General features: G+C 47.0%; 1 long non-coding RNA gene across 1 annotated transcript; it reads right to left on the bottom strand.

The window, feature by feature from the left end:
• Window positions 1-1,969: 1,969 nt before the first annotated feature.
• LOC146338070 (uncharacterized) lies at window positions 1,970-15,745 on the bottom strand. The gene is made up of 2 exons (XR_014785153.1): window positions 15,626-15,745; window positions 1,970-3,022 (listed from the first exon to the last, which is right to left on the bottom strand). It is a non-coding gene; the product is annotated as an uncharacterized LOC146338070 (long non-coding RNA).
• Window positions 15,746-16,961: the final 1,216 nt, after the last annotated feature.

The following is a 16,961-nucleotide window of genomic DNA, read 5'->3' on the forward strand; positions in this document are numbered from 1 at the left end:
GTGTCATCAGTATGCGGATTACACGCAGCTCTACCTCTCGTTCAAGTCTTCCCCAAGGTTGGCCATAGAATCCCTGTCCAAATGTCTGGAGACGGTGAGTGGCTGGATGGGGAGGAATAAGCTGAAGCTGAACCCTGACAAGACTGAGGTACTTTTGGAGGGAGACAAGAGGAGGCTGGGGGATGCTGACCTGGTGTTGAATGGGGTACGGCTACCCTTGAAGGACCAGGTCCGCAGCTTGGGGGTCATCGGACAGCTGTCCATGGAGGCTCAGGTGTCAGCTGTGAGCTGGACAGCGCTGTATCAACTCCATCTGATATGGCAGCTGCACCCCTACCTTCCTGACCATCTGCTCCCATCGGTAGTACATGCCCTGGTCTCCTCTCGTTTAGACTACTGTAATGCATTCTACGTGGGGTTACCCTTGAAGATGGTTCAGAAGCTGCAGCTGGTACAGAACGCAGCGGCTTGCCTGATTAAAGGCAGCTGCCGGCGAGATCACATCACTCCAGTGCTGAAGGAGCTGCACTGGCCACCAGTTGTTTTCCGGGTCAAATTCAAGGTGTTGTTTTTGAACTTTAAAACCCTATATGGCTCTGGCCCAGCCTATCTTAAGGAGAGCCTCCAGCAACACCAGACAGGCCGCTCAACAAGATTAGCCTCAGATGGCCTTCTCTCTGTCCCATCAGCCAGGACAGCTAGGCTGGTGAGGACGAGGGAGAGGGCCTTCTCTATGGTGGCCCCCACTCTGTGGAACTCCCTCCCTAGGGAACTCCGCCATGCCCCCTCTTTAATGAGCTTCCACCATGCATTAAAAACATGGTTGTTCAGGCAGGCATTTGGGGTGGGCTAGGGTAATTTTAGAAATGTGATGTTTTTAATGTTGAATTTTATTGTGTAAACTGTTTTTATTGTTGTACATCGCCCAGAGTGACCAGCCAGATGGGTGATTAATAAATTTAACAAACAAACAAACAAACAAAGGTCAAAGTGAAGCGGTTGCCTCAGGCGGCAAATGCTGAGCAGCGGCAGCAAGGTGTTGGAGGAGAGAAGTGTATGCCACATGGCCTTCCTAACGCTCCCTAAGCTAGTCTGCTGCCTTCAGGTGTGGTGTCCCACTGTCGGGGTTGAAGAAAGATGTTCGGTCTTGAAGAAAGGCTTTTGTACATGGAGTGGGAGGGGCGCCATCTTGTTCTTTGCCTCACACGGCAGAATGTCTTGGGCCGGCCCTATGTGTGTTGCCTTCAAACCTCACTTGTGGGCAATCCAGGGGCATCTGGGGGAAACTAATCCATGCTGGATTAGATAAACCTTTGGTCTGATCTGGCTGAGCTTTTCTTATGAGCAGGCCAGGCTGGTAAAGAGTGAAAAAGCTGACCGTCCTCGTTCGAAACCAGACTGACACAAATGAAACGAAACCCTTTGCCCACCATGTGTTATGATGTCTGCTGCTCTGGGCTTGCCTTGTTCAAAGGGCTTAGAATCGTCTCAGAATGCAATGAGTGGGGCAGAGAGGACTTAGGTTGGGGAAAGGCAACTTTGGGGGCCAGTGGGCACATTTGACATTTTGAAAAAGTGTCCCAGGCACCACCACCACTTGCCATGGGGGGCACAGCCAGTCCAAAAATGTTGGGAACATCCCTTCTCTGGATTCTGACTTTTCTTGCTCCCCCCCGCCAGCCCCGTCCAGCCTTTGGTTTTTCTCTCCCCCAGCCCCAGACCTGCAGGGCACCTTTTCCCCCAACTCTACTCAAGTCAATGGAGCAATATTGCTCCACTGGGTTCAAGAAGTGGAGGAGAGTGTGCTGATCAGAGATGAAGTGGCGCCAGTGACGAGTGGAGGGCAGTGTGAGGGACCTGGTGAGCACAATTGCGAGCTTGGCAAGTGCCAGTGCGCTTGAGGGAGCTGTGCTGCTTTTCTTGCGAGGTGGTTTTTGCTTTTTTTAAAAAAAAACACCAACAGAGACAATTAAAAGGCAAGTTTGCCAGCCAAAAAGCTTTTATTTAATTCAAGCTGGACCAAGCTGCGTGGGGATTATGGGAGACAACAGCACCGCATTTACAAACACCACTTTTCCCTTAAATTGTTTTCGCCTTGAAGCCTGTTCAGCAGACATTGCAACATTTGCAGGTTGAAGGGTTGACACCCCCCGCCTGCAGTGCCGCAGCTCAAGAGGGGACCTCTTGTCACCTGTATGTTTCCCCAAATGCTTCCTGAGCCAGGAGAATGCTTCCCACAACACCAGCATTCACAGAAAGTTTATGCAAACAGAGGAGAGTGGTCATCTCATGAGACAAGGTGAGGTGGTCTACTCTGGATGACAAGATTTGGGAGTACCCATTACGGGTGGGGCACAGGTCACAGCCATGATGGCTCAGGTAGTTCTAATAACTGAAATGAACAGGAGTGGCACAAGAGCATTATGGTGCTTATGTGCACCTCCTGCCTGTTCGTTGACAGCCTGCCCAAGAAAATGTCCTGGTGGATTTGTGCCTCTTATTGTGTGGATGTGGGGAGGCACCATCTGGATTTTTGGTCTCAGGCACCAAAAGCTCTTCATGAGGGTGGATTCTCGATCTTCTGTGTAGCAGCCATGTTTTTGCACAAGCTTCCTTGGGATGAACTCATGTACTTGGGATCTATGTCAGACAGTCCTTCCGGTTTTAATTTTGCAGGTTAATCGGCTGTTGTGGTGAAGATTGAGCCAAAAAGCCTTGGACCGTGGATATTGGCACATGACACAGCATTATGGGGCTGATAGCAGCGAGAGCAGAGTTGCTGGCTGGATTGTCAGGCTGTTAGCAATGGAGAGGTGGAGCTCCCCTGGAGCTGGACAGAGTTGCGTTTGCGATGGTTCTCCAGGTAAAACCCTCCAGGGCTCCAGTATCAGAATACTCGGAGGAGAAGAAGCACAACCAACATGAGTGGCATCAGAAAGGAAGTTGGACGACCGAAGAACATGGCATGGCTAGCTGTACCAGGACCAACAGCAGTTACATTCTTTTCACTTTGGGGAGGGTCCTGAAAGAGGAAACAGGAAGGGTATTTTGTTACCGGGTCAAAGAGGTATTCGACAAAACTGGAGACCTGTAAGCAGCCTTGGCTGTTGATGTCATGTACCTATCCAGGGAACTGGAGCCACCCTTCCTGGATTCCAGCCTTTCCTAATCTGGAGCCCTCTGATGTGTTGTACTACAACTCCCAGGTGGCTGGGGGATTCTGGGAGTTGTAGTACAACACATCAGAGGGCTCCAGATTAGAAAAGGCTGCTGTGTTCACACACATCTTTGACATCGTTTCACCCTACAGGGCAGGTCTGAGAGTCTGCCCATTGGATGCTGATATGATATCTGCAAGAGAGAAAGTGCAGCTTACTTCTAGATATTATTAATATCTGAAATCCACCTAGGCAATTCCCATAGCTAATGGCAGAAAGCAAAGAGGATCTAAAGAGCCTCTTGTTGAGGGTGAAAGTGGAGAGTGCAAAAGCTGGTTTGAAACTCAGCATTAAAAAAACTAAGATCATGGCATCTGGCCCCATCACTTCCTGGCATATAGAAGGGGAAGAAATGGAAGCAGTGACAGATTTTATTTTCTTGGGCTCCAAGATCACCACAGATGGTGACTGTAGCCATGAAATTAAAAGACGCTTGCTCCTTGGGAGAAAAGCTATGGCAAACCTAGACAGCATAGTAAGAAGCAGAGACATCACCTTGCTGACAAAGGTCCGTATAATCAAAGCTATGATTTTCCCAGTAGTAACGCATGGCTGTGAGAGCTGGACTATAAGGAAGGCTGAGCACCGAAGAATCCATGCTTTCGAACTGTGGTGCTGGAGAAGACTCTTACGAGTCCCCTGGACTGCAGGGAGGTCCAATCAGTCCATCCTAAAGGAAATCAACCCTGAGTGCTCCTTGGAAGGACAGATACTGAAGCTGAAGCTCAAATATTTTGGCCACCTAATGCGAAGAGAAAACTCCCTGGAAAAGACCCTGATGCTGGGAAAGATCAAAGGCAAAAGGAGAAGGGGATGGCAGAGGATGAGATGGCTAGATAGCATCACCGATGCAATGAATATGAACCTGAGCACACTCCGGGAGAGAGCGCAGGACAGGAAGGCCTGGTGTGCTATGGTCCATGGGGTCACAAAGAGTCGGACATGACCTAACGACTGAACAACAACAATTCCCATAGCATCCTTCCCTGATTTGGGCGCTAATACCTCAAGGGGCAGGTGTCCCTCTAGGTGTTGTTGAACTAGAATTCCCATCATTCTTGACCATTGGCCATGCTCCCTGGGGCTGATAGGGACTGGAGTCCAACAACATTTGGAGGGTCACAAGCTCCCCGCACCTGGCCTAACTAAATGTGACCTGAAAATGCAAATGCTGCTTTGGGAAGGGACTATTGAGGGTGGAGAAGCTGCACGGGGAGGGTCCTTTCCTTTCTCCAACTGGTCCATGCCAAATTGTCCCCCAAACCTCTCTTCACCCCACCCTTACATAGCATTCCAAATCACACCAATTGATGTGTGATTCAATCTCTCTTCAATCACACCAATTAAAATTTGCCCACACTGATGATTAATTAAAGCTTTTCAATTCATTAATCTATCAGTTAAAGCTTGCAGCCCCAAAGGCTTAATTAATATTTCCAGGGCCAGCCCTACTGTTAGGCAGGGTGAGGTGGTCGCCTCAGGCAGCAGTTGCTGGGAGGCAGCAGCAAAGTGTTGGCGGAGAGAGCTCTGTGTGCCTGCCCTGCGCCCTCTAAGTTAGCCTGCTACTTTCAAGTACCACCACACCCGAGACCTTCCCCTTAGCAGTGCTGAAGAAAGATCTGACTACCATCCATTTGGCTTTTTGACATGGAATTATTATTATCATTATTTATTTATTACATTTCTATACTGCCCAATAGCCGGAGCTCTCTGGGCAGTTTACAAAGATTAAAAACATTAAAAATACAATATACAGAGATTAAAAACCATTTACATAAAAAAACACATAAGCAGACAATATACACCAAAGAAACATATATCTAAAACAACTTCAAACAAACAATCTCAAAAGCAAACAACCATAACCATAAGACATTCCAGGATTGATTACAACTTATCATATGCTGCTGAATGCCTGGGGGAAGGTCTTAACCTGGCACCGAAAAGATAACAATGTTGACGCCAGGCGGGCCTCGTCGGGGAATTTGGGGGCCACCACCAAAAAGGCTTGTTGCTGTCTCCCTTGTTGCTGTCTTCCAAGCTTCCCTCGGTGTAGGAAGCCGGAGGAGGGCCTTAGATGTTGAGCCTAGTATATGGGTAGGTTCGTGTCAGGAGAGGCACTCCATCAGGTATTGTGGTCCCAAGCTGTGTAAGGCTTTATAGGTTAAAACCAGCACCTTGAATCTGGCTTGGAAACATACAGGCAGCCAGTGCAAGCAGGCCAGAGTCGGCCTTATATGTCTGGACCTTCTGGTCCCTGTTATCAATCTGGCCACTGCATTTTGCACGAGCTCCAGTTTCTGAACCATCTTCAAAGGCAGCCCCATATAGAGTGCGTTGCAGCAATCTAACTTGAAGATTACCAGAGCATAGACAACTGAAGCCAGGTTATCCCTGTCCAGATAGGGGCGTAGCTGGGCCACCAACCGAAGTTGGTAGAAGGCACTCCGTGCCCCTGAGACCACCTGAGCCTCAAGTGACAAAGATGGCTCAAGGAGAACACCCGCTACGACCCTGCTCCTTCAAGAGGAGTGCAACCCTATCCAGAACAGGTTGAGCACCCTCCATCTGGTCAGAAGAACCACCCACCGACAGCATCTTAGTCTTGTCTGGATTGAGTTTCAGTTTATTAGCCCTCATCCAGTCTATTGTTGCAGCCAGACTCCAATTTAGCACATCCACAGCCTCACCTGAAGAAGATGAAAAGGAGAAATAGAGCTGCGTGTTATCAGAATACTGATGACAACACACCCTGAAACTCCGGATGACCACACTCAATGGTCTCATGTAGAGGTTAGATAGCATGGGGTTCAGAACTGACCCCTGTGGAACCCCATATTGTAGAATCCAAGAGGCCGAGCAATATTCCCCAAGCACCACCTTCTGGAGCCGACCATCCAAGTAGGAGCGAAACCACTGCAATGCAGTGCCTCCCACTTCTCATGGAATGGGAAGAGGGTGCCATCTTTGCCTCAGGCAGCAAAATGTCTTGGGATGGGCCTGACCGTTTCTTTCAGCATTGGATAGAGGAGTGCAAAAAATTCTAGATAAGGAGAGGAACCAAATGATATGCTCCAGCTGATCCCATTGATCAGAGACAAGTCCCAATATTTTGTTATCTGAACCTGGTAGATTTATTGTCCTTATTTTATTAACTCAGATTGTTTTAAGGTGCCTTTCAGAGTGCACTGTTCTCCCAAGGTAGCTTACAAGACTCTAAAACAAATAAAAATACAATTACATTTTTAAACTCACACACCCTGTCCCCCAGAGAATAAAACCCAGAACATTGTTAACCATGCAGTGTGGCTTGTTAACCACCCTGAACAACCCAACAACAAACCATGGGTTCTCAAGGTGGCTTGTTCAAGAAAAATAAGTCACACTGCATGATTAACAAGCCACCCTGCAGAAAATGTCTTGGGTTTGGACAACACGCTAACCCACGGTTCAACAAACAACCCGGTTCAACAATAATCCACACTCAACCACGGAGTGTGGGTTAGTGTGCTGTGAAAACCCAGTCAATATAAGGCAGCTTCCTATGTTCCTGTGTCCTTGGCATGAGTGGATAGGATTTCTCCCCACCCACACAAGCTTTGGATTGCACTGTAACTGTCTTAATACTTCACATTAGCAGGTGGGGTGGGCATGAGGGGTTGAATTTGAAAGAGCGTGGTTTTTCTAAGAGCCAGAAATTATTTCTGAAAGCTGCCCTGGAAACAACAACAAAATTTACAGCGAAGGGTGGGGTTTTATAAAATCAGTAAATACATAGAGACCACCTCGTAACTTCATGATGAAACTGAGAATGGCACTTCCAGAATTGTGCAGTTAACATTTAAATTGATTGATTGATTTGTTAAAGAGGCAGGTTATTCACCAACTACAAGTTCTTTAACCAGTGCACAACCTTACACACACACACACACACACACACACACACAGAGAGACAGACAGAGAGAGATTAGCCTGTGTACCAGTAGGAAATGATAGCTCTTAGTGGTGCAACTGGAAAATTTTAAGGTGCAATCCTATGCATGTTTAGACGGTATGGCTAGCTGGGGAATGCTGGGAATTATAGAACTTTGTTCTGTCTAAACATGCATAGGACTGTGCCCTTAGACTCTGGAGTTAATGGTCTTAACAGGTCCTGTCCCCAGATAGTAATGTGTATTGCTTTGCTTACTTCAAACTCTGGCAAGTCAACTCTGTTATGTCCAGAGACCCTCCTGCTCATTCTGCTGAGTGAGGCAACAGATGTCTGCCCCAAAGTCCCGTTCTAATGGCACCACCGATCGCTCCAGTATACTGTACCCAGTGGAGGGAACAGCAAATGCCAGATCTCAGTAGCCGATGAACAATGCGGACGACCTTGAAAGAGCATGGTTCTACAGAGGATCCTTGCCTGTATGCAGGCAGCCCGATGAAAGGGCTTTTTTTCCACTCGTGCCTTTGATAACCATAGGCACCTGTTTCCTGAAAGGTTTTGCAGTCATTGCCTGTCTTCCCTGCCCCTCCCCCTTTCTAATGCCATTCTGGGCCTTTAGGTTGTCAAACAGGCAGTGAACCACAGCCTTGCAAAAGGTGGTGCCAGCGGGCAAAACCTGTTTCCTGTTATTGCAGCAGCTCTTCCTTTCTCATGTGCAGAGAAGGAAATCCAGAAAGAAACGGACGCAAAGTTCGCAGAACTCCAACCACAAGAAGAGGAGCCTGTGGAATCTGTTATGGCTGGCAGCAAACTCCTGCAAGGTGGGGCAGTGGCTGAGGGCAGTGGGGCTCAGAAGGGCCCAGCGCTGATTCGTCAAGGCTGGGGTGCTTCCAGATGAGGCTTTTATTGTGCAATTGCACACTGCCTCATTGGGGGAGGGGGGGTAAGGGGGCCAGAAGGCATCACCTTCAACATGTAGCCCTTCTGTGTTTTCCAACCACTTCTTCCGTCTTTTTTTTCTTCTTACCGGAAAAAATCATTAAAGAACAGATGCACTCGCAGGGTCAAAGCTGCAGGATGTTTTGCTTAGCAGTGGCAATATATCATCTGCCACCCCATCCCACTCAAGTTTCCTTGTTCCCACTGTGCCGCAATCCTCACAGTAGCTGCAGGGTGGAGGGGTGGGATGGATTTTCCCAGCAGCAATGAATTGTTGTGAGCTATTCTGGTGTAATGTAGAAGGGTTGGCGGGGGTGGTGGGGTGGTCTTGAATGGGCAATTAAGACCCATTCCCTTTACAAAAGACCTGCTACTGGTGGAGACGAACATTTGTTGATATGGATCAACACAGCTACCTGGAAGTCTGGACTGTCCTTGGGGGCGTGGCGATGGAGACTGTCAGGATGAGTGCATGCGCTTCAAAATTTACCACTGCGCCACTGGTTAAGGAAGGAACGACAGAATTGCTGCCCAATGCCTTTTGCTTACTGGCACTGGGAGCGCTCCGTCTGGAGGCACCCTGCACCTCTCCAGCACTGCTCTGTTCTGTGCTCTCCATCTGTGGCTTTGCAACAAATGCAAGAGATTGCTGCCGCCACTTCATTCACGTGTTTTCTCAAGCTCTGTGTCCACAGGCACAGCTGACGGCTGCGTCTGTGGAGCCGAACGGCGATTCTCCCAGGCCACCCTCCTCGCGAGGGAGCGAGGGTGCAGTGGTGGCAGCCGTGATGGCCTTATCGATGGCACACAGCAGAAGGGACCACATTAGCTGCTCCCCAAGCGGCCAAGCGAGGCTGGGGGTGAACACTGAAGGTGGAGGCCATCCTGGGAGAAGACAGAGGCTGCATCAGCTGAGCTGCTCATACGGGGCAGTGGCTGGTGGTTGCAGCTGCCTGCACATGCTATTGCCATGCATCCATCGAGCTGCACCACTGGGCTTCTCACAAGGGTGCAGTATGGCAGTTGTGGAACACAGGAACATCAGAAGCTGCCTTATATTGAGGCAGACCATTAGTCCATCTAGCCCAGAATTGTGCACGCTAACCGGCAGCAACTTTCGAAGATTTCAGGCAGGCATTCTTGGAGATGCCGGGGATCTTTTGCATGGAAAGCAGGTGCTCTCCCGCTGAGCCACAGCCCCTCCCGGGTGAGGCTGCTGCAGCCGCTGCTCTCAAAAGTAGCTAGCCGCACCCCTTCACCCCTCGCGCCGTGTGCTCAAGGGAGGAAGAGAGCAGAGGCTGGCACACCAGGCCAACCCTTGAGCAAGCCACCCAGGGGAGGATGCTGCCCAGCGAGGTAGGAGCATGGAAGGCAGAGGCTACCCAATCACACACCCAGGCAACTGTGTCCACCCACATGAGGAAGCAAAGTGAAGTGAGGTCACTCTAGACTTAACTCCATGGCTTGCACTGCTCCAGAAATCGCAGTCATAGCTATGGCTTCGCTCGTGGGCTAAACACCCTTTCGGGTGGTAGCAGGTTCATTTCTCGCAAAACAGTTGGGCAGAATAGTGCCTGAATATGCTGTCTCATACCTCGGGTTCTACAAGGGCAAGAGCAGCACTGGGAAACCGATGCCTCCCCCCCCCCCCCCGGAAAACCTGTTGCTGGGGACTTGGGCAAGTGGGGGATTCTTAGCAGGGCACCCCCCAAGGGTCCAGGCAACCCTTTGCAGCATAGGGATAACCCTGCTAAGGCGGTGATCTACACCCTGTTTCTCCACCTCTCATCTGTGCAAAGCTGTCAAAACAGCCTTGCTACAGTGTAGCCTTGACTGTAACCTTGCATATTTGACAAGTGCAACATGCGAGGGTTCAGGCAAGGCAAGCCTCTATATTTTGAACAGCCGCAGCTGCATACGTGCACAACTGTGAATAAGCGATTTTTTAAAAAGGGGGCCATTTGTGCACATTCCCTGGGGCTGGGAAAATGCAAACAATAAAATAAGAAATAAAACTCCTGGTCTCGTTTTTGCACAAGAAAAGAAAAATTAAAATTAAAAAAGGGCTCTGACCACTATCATCCACATTTGCTTTTAAAGGATGCTTTTTTTTTCTTTAGAACTATTATTTTCAAGGCAGATTCATGCAAAACTGAGTATGACTTCCTTAATCAGGTGCCAGCCCTATTTTCGTTCCTTTTATAATTTCGGTTTTAGTTTTAAGATGGAATTTTAAAAGACATAGTGGCAAAGTGGCTGCTTTTGTATCACCATAAAAGGAGGACATGCTTTTCCAAAAGGGGGGGAGGGCAAAAAAGGGCAGGCCTTTGCATACAATGTGCATGTGCTAATGTATATGTACAATCATAGATTTAGAAATAATAACGTAAGAAGAGCCCTGCTGGATCAGACCAAGGGTCCATCTAGTCCAGTATTCTGTTCACACAGTGGCCAACCAGCTGTCGACCAGGAACGCACAAGCAGGACATGAGTGCAACAGCACCCTCCCACGTGTTCCCCAGCAACTGATACTGGAGGTAGCACATAGCCATCAGGACTACTAGCTGTTGATAGCCTTCTCTTCCAGGAAGTTGACCCCCTTTTAAAGCCATCCAAGTTGGTGGCTCTACATCTTGTAGATTGCTTCTACATCTTGTGGAAGCAAATTCCATAGTTTATCAATGCGCTGTGCGAGGAAGTCCTTCCTTTTACCTGTCCTGAATCTCCCACCAATCAGCTTCATGGGATGACCCCTCTGGTTCTAGCATTTATGTGAGAGGGAGAAAAATGTCTCCCTATCCACATTCTCCACACCATGCATAGTTCTGTACACCTCTATCATGTCTCCCTTTAGCCTCCTTATTTCTAAGCTAAACAATCCCAGCTGTTGTAACCTACTAGGGAGGTGGTAGGCTGTCCCACACTGGAGGCATTCAGGATGAAGCTGGACAGCCATCTGTCAGGGATGCTCTGACTTGGATTCCTGCACTGAGCAGGGGGTTGGACTCGATGGCCTTGTCAGCCCCTTCCAACCCGACTATTCTATGATTCCCTCACAGGGGAGATGCTCCAGCCCTTTGATCGTTTTAGTTGCCCTTTTCTGCCCTTTTTCCAGCTCTGCTGACCAGAACTGCAGAACTGCACAATATTCTAAGTCTGGTCACACCATAGATTTGTATAACGACTTTAATTGAAAAAAAAGTACAGTACACCTCCCCATAGTGGGGGAGGCTGTGACTGGCTGACCTGTGTGCCTGCCTGTTCAGTCTGCTGTCCAGGTGGATGAGCAACTTCAAGAGCCCTGCTTTCCCTTCACATGTGCTCATGCTTTAAACCAGACTAGCACTAGTGGACAGCTTTTCAAACAGAAGCCATGCACTGGTTTTCAAAGCCCAGAGGCCGGCCATTGGAGCCCTGCCCTTCCCTCCTTAAGGAATCCCCTCTCCTCCCTCCCACACTGCAAGGGTGGCTTTTTAAAAGCCTGGGTTGGTGACAATTGAAGCTTTTAAAACAGCAATTATAGCATGGAGGCATTGGGGGGGGTCGCAGCTGGGAAGGGAAGGGCTAACCCTCCCCAACCCTTTGCTCGCCCCCCCAAAATCACCCCTCCCTCACTGCATTTAGGCTGTAAAATTGCCTTCACTGTGCTAATGGGGAATTTCAGAAAGCCTAATTACAGCATTGGAGGCATTTGGGGGGGGTCACTGCCAGGGAGGGAAGGGCTTTTATGTATTTTATTGCTGTGAGCTGCCTTGGGAGGGCTTCTGCCCTGAAAGGCGGCCAATAATTTTTTAAAAAATAAATAACTCCCCACCACCATCACCCCTCCAAAAAATCGCCCCTCTCCCTCTGCAATCCAGCTTTGAAAAAGCATCCATTGCCACCAATGGAGGCTTTTTAAGTCTGATTGCACCAAGGGGAAGTTGGTGTGCGAGTGTGTATATGAGTGTGTGCGAGAATGAACAGGGTTTGGGCAATCACATTGGAGCCATATGCCAGCAGTGGGGTGGCCCTGCCTAGTTTGAGGTGCAGCCCTCAGCATCCTTCCCTAGAACCAATGCAGCCCTTGGGGCAGTATCCAACTGTGTCATTCCATCAGCATGAATGACGTTGCACTAGTGGAAACTAGGTTCTGAACCATGCACAAGAGAAGAACCCACCTAAAGGTATATTTGCGCAAGCGTGGTTGCGCAAGCAGTTTGCATTACGCTTGTGCAACCTGTTGCGCAACTCCTTGCACAACAACAGTTGCACAGGAGTAACGGGCAACGGAAAGATGGAGCAGAGCTCCACTAGCACTCCTTGAGTTTGTGGAATGTCACTGCTGGATACTGGCCTTGGACCAAAAAAGGTTCCCCACCCCTGTTTTATACTGTTGTAGTTGTTTTGTGAGCAGCCGAGAGAACTCATGTTATGGGGTGGCTATATAAATACAACAAACAAACAAACAAACATTTAAGATATGCGAGAAAAAAAATTGTGGTCTTTTCTCAGCAGTTCAGATATATACCTCTACAACTTAAGAATGTGAAAGAGGAAGTTGTACATTCACTGTGTAGCAACTCAGTGTTCATGCATGCACAAGAACACCTCATGTGCACAACAGAGGCAAGATGCGTCCACCCACTCACTTTTGTAATATGTGCCAGTGCCAAAGGCTTTATTTTGGATGGAATAAAAGTATATTTTATTCTTTATATTTTAAAAGAAAAAAAACTAGTTGAAAAGATGAAGATGGTATGGTTTGCAGGGTTGTTGTTTTTTCCCCCCTCTAGGAGGGATTCTGTGTCGTCATAGCTGTCCAGACAGAAATCCAACAGGTATAGCGTTTCACACTGGTGTATCTCTATGCTTGGAAAAGCTGCACCCATAGAATTTCTGCATGTCAGGCTGATATTAAAGGCACATGAGTCATGCTGGAATAAAAGATGGCAACCCTAGGGAGGAACCTAGTGGAAACTGGCTATGTGGGTTAAGTGAAGAGATATTTGTCATAATAATTTCAGGGGTGCATGTGGATTTTTTCATAGCCAGTATGGCACCACCAATCCAGAAGAGGGAAATATCAGCAGGGGGGCGGGGGGGTTGAGGTTTGAAGAAGTGCAAAAAAATCTTTAGGGAAAAATCCTACTGGAGTGGGATGGGAACCCCAAAACAGTCCAATGAGGATTGAACATGCTCAGTGAGCATGGAATGCTGACAGTTGCGGGTGGAAAACTTGGGCATGTGTGGAATGGAGTAACGTAGAAAAGGGCATGGCTGGCTGGAGCCCTGAACAGGAATGCTCCACGCTGCAACATTTTGTTGCAAGTCCCAAGTGTCTGTGTTAAAATACAACCTCAGCTCTCTGGTGTATTGCAGTGGTTTTAAAGCAGCAATTTCATCATCAGTGGTCCCTAGTATACTTTCAGGTGGTTACCAATAAACCACCATAAAAATAATGGGGGAAAAAGATGAAGGGCCAGAGGTTACTTTAACATTTAGAACCACATGTTGACTTTTCAGTTAAAATTTTAAAATGTTAACTGTGCAGCAGCTGACTTCGTCCACACCGCTAGAGCCAGCAGCGAAAAACTGCAAAGAAACCCCTAGCTGCATGTTCCGTTCTCTCCCTGTGCATGTACATAGCTTTGTTGGCTCATGGCCACAGTTCCATTTTAATTCAGAAATCTGACAAGCGTTCTTGCCTGTAAGGTTAGAAAATGTGGCAGTCCACAAAGAACATGCAAATAAATCCTCAGTACAGCATGGCTTAAAATTACTGAGCTAGGATATATTGAAAACATTCAGATAATCAGTCCTCCATCTGGATAAAAGAGAAGCATTAGCTATTGGAGGTGGAGGTGGGAGCTATAGAGATAATATTTGATAAAAGGTAAAAACAACAAAGAATCTTGTGGAACCTTAAAGACGAACAAATGTATTACGGCATAAGCTTTAGTGGCCATTGTCTGTTTTATCAAATGCACAAAAGCTTATGCCATAATACATGTGTTCATCTTTAAGGCGCAACGAGAGTCTTTGCTGTTTTTGCTGCAACAGACAGATGCGGCTACCCCTCTGAAAATTTATAATAGGTGTTAGGGTTGCCAACTTTTAAACTGGCCATGTGATTGTGCTTTAAGAGCAGCTCAATGTACAGAACATTAGCAGAGGATGATAATATTTTATCCCTAAGCTGTGAAAAGTTTTACAAGCTGGGGGTGTGTGTGACAGGATGATCAGCTAACAATCCCAATAAGCATATCTGCTACTTTTTAAAAGTGTGAGGATTAAATAGGAATACAGTTAACATTAATACAGACTGGGACATGGCACATGTCATGGAAGCACCAAATGAGAGGGATTTGATCAGTCCTGGAATAGGCTTTGACGTCGTTTACGCATTAAATGTGATCCTGCGCATCATCACATCTTAACTGTGCGATATCACAATGATCAGCTACACCAAGAATGATATAATACATTAGAAGCAGTACCCAAAAAAGAGGCTATGTAATGGGGTTGGCAAAATTTCACAGCGTTGATCGTTCCCCAAAATCAGCATTGACATTTATGCCTTTTCAGCTACAATCCTATCCACGCATACCAGGGAGTAAGCGCTGTCGAACTCAACGGGTGCTTACTTGTAAGCAGACATGTATAGGATGTGTGTTGTAAGGCACAATCCAGCCAAAGACACAGTCCAATCTTACGGATGCTTATTCAAGAGTAAGTCCCACTGAGTTCAACAGCTCTTATTGCCAAGTAAGTATGCACTGGCTTGCACACTTCAGCAATTTCAAACCACATCGATTTCAGTGGAAAATTAAGCATATGCTTAGCTCTTATCTACTAAAAGCCATGGAGCTTGAAGGTGATTAAATTTGGCTGGATTGTGTCCTTACAAAATAAATGTTGCACTTATTTTGATACAACACAGAAATCACCTCCTACATCCACTTTACAATTCAGGATGGACTCCCATACTCACTTGCTTGGGAGAAGGTGCATTTGAACTCATGCAAAAATCTTGTGCCACTTTAAAAACTAACAAATTTGTTATGGCAAAGGCTTTTGTGGACAGATGCACGGAATGCCATCCTGAGTTGGCAGAGAGAGAGAGAGAGAGAAATACACACACCTCAGGTGTTGGAAGAAGGTGAACATGTTAGCCACAAGGTTGGGAAGGAATGAAATGCAAGCAATGCAGACAGTATTAAAGCTCAGGTGTATATCAATAATTACAATGACTATTCAGAAAACAGTGGTGATAAACATCTTGGCATCGGTAAATTAATACCTGTAGTGGGATAAGAACCCATACATACAAGTAAACGCGTACAGGATAAGGCTGTTAATCTCACAAACAGGTGGTATTAATTCCGTTCAGCCCCTGTGTACTTCCAAACACTGCAGCCATTACACGAACATGTGGTTCTTTTAATGCCACCTGAAATCCGAGTGAATTGTTCTTTGAAACGATTGAAGATCCTACTTTCCATTGTCACATTTCAGCAGGTACTTTTTACCTTTGTCCAATGAGACCGATCCTTACCTTTACATCAGCCATAGCCAGATTCATCAATAGAGCAACAGCAACAAGCAGTATGGCCTTCATGGTTAAGCCGTCCACAGCTCAGAATGATGGAACTTTTGCAAGAGTAGCTCCTTCTCTGCAAGAAGAGGCTCAGAGGTTTTACACCGTAGATGGGAGAGGCAGGAAGCGCTTACCAATCACAGAACTCCCCAGCTTGCTGCTTTCCTGCTCTGCCTTCTCAGATTTGCTGGTGATGTAGGAGGTAGTGTAGGGGTGAGGGGATGCTCTTTGAAACAGATTTGCTCCCAATGGCAGGACTTTGTCCACACCTTTTCAAATACTGAAACTCCACTAATCTAAATGGGACGTAGCAGCTATCATGTGCTTCCAATGGGAAATAAATCCTGTGATGCACAGCAGGGGCACTCAGTTTATTGCAGATTTTAGTTTTCCTTGTAACCTGCCTTTATGGAAGGGCTCAGGGTGCACAACAGCTATTCACTAGCAAAGGGGACCACTTATTTAATATTTATGTTTATTTATCGCATTTCTATACCGCCCCATAGCCGAAGCTCTCTGGGCGGTTTACAAAGATTGAAAACATGAAATACATTAAATACAACATTCAAAAACCATTTACATAAAAAACACACAAACAGTATACACAGAGACAACATATATCTAAAAACAACTTTGAGCAATCAACCATAGCCATAAGAGAGATCCAAGAGCAATTTAAAAACTCATCATAGGCTGCCAAAGGCCTGAGAAAAGAATTAGGTCTTAACCTGGCACCGAAAAGATAACAATGTTGGCACCAGGCGGGCCTCAGTGGGGAGATAATCCCACTTGTTATGGAGAGCTCGCAATCTAAGCGCCGCTGCTAACGTTTTTTTAATTGATTTTGTCAGGCATATTGTTATGGAATTTGAGTACCAATCATTTCTGCTATTACCCTCCTTGTTTTGTATAAATTGCACAGGCACTTTTGCACTATACCATCTGCTGTTATTTTTCCCTCTAGTAGCTGTGGTGTTTTGTATAGCAGAGCTCTGTTAAGTGCTAGTACCATGTGCTAATACCACGTGCGTGCGTTTAAAGTAGGGTGGATGAATCTGTCAGCTTCCCTTTCTTCTACATTCAATTTTTTTTTTAATTCTCAAGTTCTTCCCATCCTATTTATGAAGGAATTTGCAAATGCTGACAGGTTCTTACCAAACAGCGACCCAAACGAAATTCTCACCCATCTGCAGCAGCCAAATTCGATCAGTACAGCTATTCCCAGTACGGAAAGGATCATGTTGTTCCTGCGTACCATGTAGCTGTTAAAGATGAGGAGCCGGTCAGAAAAAGA

This window comes from Heloderma suspectum, chromosome 10 (genome assembly GCF_057233095.1).
Source record: "Heloderma suspectum isolate Gila_16-S chromosome 10, 16-S_ref, whole genome shotgun sequence".
In the NCBI taxonomy this organism is placed as follows: domain Eukaryota; kingdom Metazoa; phylum Chordata; class Lepidosauria; order Squamata; family Helodermatidae; genus Heloderma; species Heloderma suspectum.